This window comes from Nicotiana tomentosiformis, chromosome 12 (assembly GCF_000390325.3).
Source record: "Nicotiana tomentosiformis chromosome 12, ASM39032v3, whole genome shotgun sequence".
NCBI lineage: Eukaryota > Viridiplantae > Streptophyta > Magnoliopsida > Solanales > Solanaceae > Nicotiana > Nicotiana tomentosiformis.
Genome location: NC_090823.1, coordinates 45,784,533 through 45,787,701, shown reverse-complemented (window position 1 = coordinate 45,787,701; position 3,169 = coordinate 45,784,533).

Here is a 3,169-nt window from a genome sequence, read left to right as displayed (position 1 = left end):
CCCAGCCTGAGTCATAGAATCCATGAACCGTAGTATACGGCCCATGACCTCCTAAAATCTCGGTGCGGTCATAAAATCCACCAGTACCGGCTTAGGTGCAAGAACCTCGTATTGCTCCTCAATAATAGGATTCTCCACCGGATCCACTGGTGGTACAACGGGGGAAACTCTTGGACACCCCCATCCTCTAGCAAGAGTTGTGGCCCTCCATAGACCCTTGCCTCTGCCTCTAACAACCGGGGGAACAACCCTTCTGCCATGGGGTACAGTTGTAGCCACGTTCTTACCATATGTGAGAGAATAAGAGAAAGATACTTAGCACAACATCAACCACATGATAGGAGATGAAGAAAGAGAAGGTTCCTAACACCCTATTGCCTCTCAAAGATAAGTACGAACGTTTTCGTACCTATCCGCAAGACTCTACTAGGCCTACTTATCACTTGTGAGACTTACGTGAACCTAGTACTTTAATACCAAGCTATCAGGACCTAATTCCCACTATAAGTCGTGATGACGCCAATGTTATTGTTAGGCAAGCTAACAGTGAACTTTCAACTTAATTATTCATTTTAATACTTTTAAAATCGTGAGTTTTATTAAATAAAGAAAATTAATGTTGAGATAACCATGGAGATATAAAGCATTAATAAAACATAAAAATTAAATGATGATAATATTAAGCAAAACCATAAACATCTACTAAAAATTCCCAAAACTCGGTGTCACAAGTGCACAGATAGTGCATATGTATGCCCAAATGGCCACTAGATGCACCTGCCTTAGTACCTACACAATTAGTGCAGAAGTATAGCATGAGTACGTAAATCAACACGTACCCAGTAAGTATATAGTCTAACCTCGAATAAGTAGTGACGAGGGGCCGGCATCGATACTTACTAGTAGTCCAATAAATTAAGTACATGAATTATAAATAGGCATGAAACAGAATAGTAATAATGAAATAAGAAACAACAAATAACATGATCCTTCAACATAATGACGGTTTGAAATTCTCAAATATCATGTGCTATCTTAAACAGATAAGGAATATCAAGTAAACACCAAGTCGCAAATCAAAAAGGGAAATCTTATTTATATTCTGACTCCAAGCGATTTTACGCACGAATTATGTTGATGTTTTATGGTGCAATCCCTAATAATTGCGTACACTGCAGAGTGTTGACCGATGCGAATCATAGATGCATCTCAAATATACCGTCGAGGTCGTACGACCTGATCCATAATGCTATTTCATAGCACTGCCGAGGCGTACGGCCCGATCCACAATAATAGAGAAGCTCTTCGAACTACGGGTCAAACAATTACAACACAAAGATGGACACACAAAGAAAGCATGATTTTACCAACACCCAAGTATCTCGCCAAAAACCCAAGGTAATGAAGCACGGCCCAACATAATCCCTAATCAAAATTCAATTATAAATTTAAGTAATTAAACTAACAAGTTGAGTTCAAGTAGTACAAACATTTCATGATAAAGTCATGTGTCTACCCGGACATAAGCGTGTTTTTAGCTACGTATGAACTCTCGTCATCTTGTGTCTACGTAGAACCCAGAATAAGTAGCACATAATAATTAAAGCACTTACGGGGATAATTCCCTCATACAAGATTAGGCAAGAAACTTACCTTGCTTCCAAGTCCTCTACTCGGCTCACAAACCATACTAGTCGCCTCACAACAATGTCGAGCAACCCAAAACTTTTCAAACATCATACAAACTAATCAATATATACTCAAAAGTTCATAATTCATCTATTAGAGTAATTTCCCAACCAAATTGAGAATGTTCATAAAAGTTGCCCCATGCCCACGTGCCCGGATTCCAAAAATGTTCGTAGATAAATGTCACCCATGACCTTACGAACTCAAATATATAATTTATACTCAATTTAATAGTGAATTTCGCTTTCAAATCCAACTTTTAACTAAACCCTAGGTTATCCAACAAAATCTCATAATTTCTACAATTTCTACGTTAAAATCTACCCATAATCTATGTATTAAACTCACATTGGGTATAAATCACTTACCTTAAAATTCTAGCTGAAAATCCCTCTCTAAAAATTTCCAAAGTGTGAAAATGTGTAAATGAGCCAAATCCCAATTTTTACAAAGTGTTCTTCCCATCGACCATTCTTCGTGATTGTGGAAGTCCCCTCGTGATCGTGAAGGCAAAAGCTGACAACACCCAGAAAACGTTCATCGTGAACGCGGCAGGTCTTTGTGATCGCGAAGGCTAACCTCGCCAAAGCTTTGTGAATGTGAAGACCAACAACCTAGCATACTTCAAGCCCATCTCCTTCTATGTGAACGTGTCCTACCCTTCGTGAACGTGAAGCTTCATAGTACCCAGCCTTCGTGAATAAAACCCCTCCTTCACGAATGCGAGGCACAAAATACATCCATCCTAAATCCTTCATCGTGAACATGAGACTCCCTCCGTGTTCACGAAGAATAAAACCAGCACCAAAAATTTGCCATTTTAGACTTAACTCTGGGTGGTCCAAAACACACCCAAGCCACTCGGTACCCCGTCCAAATACACCAACAAGTTCATAAACATAATTCAGACCTACTTAAAGTCTCGAAACACGTAAAACAATATCAAAACCAATAGTTTCACCGCAAAACTAAATCAATCAACCTTTGAACTTCAAACTTCTTCCAATTAGCTCCGAACGCGAGGAACTATACTTAGACAACTCAGAATGATGCCAAATTTTATGCACAAGTTAAAAATCACTATATGAACCTATTCCAAGGCTCGGAACCCCAAACAGATATTGATAACACTAAAGTCTACTTCAAAACAAATGTCGGAAACTCTAAAACTTTCAAGGCGCCAACTTTCAATAATAAGCACTGAAATGCTCTCGGTTCACCTGAAACTCAATCCGAACATATGCCCAAGTCCATAGTCATTATACAAACCTCTTGGAACCTTCAAATCCCAGTTCCGAGGTCATTTACTCAAAGTATTGACTCAAGTCAAATTTGTCCACCTTAGGCCACTGTTATGAAACTAAGTGTTCTGAATTCAACCTGAACCCTTCCAAAGCCAAACCAATCATCCCTACAAGTTATAAAGCAGTAAAAGCACATATAAGAAGTCGTAAATAGGGGAACAAGGATCTAAAAAGCA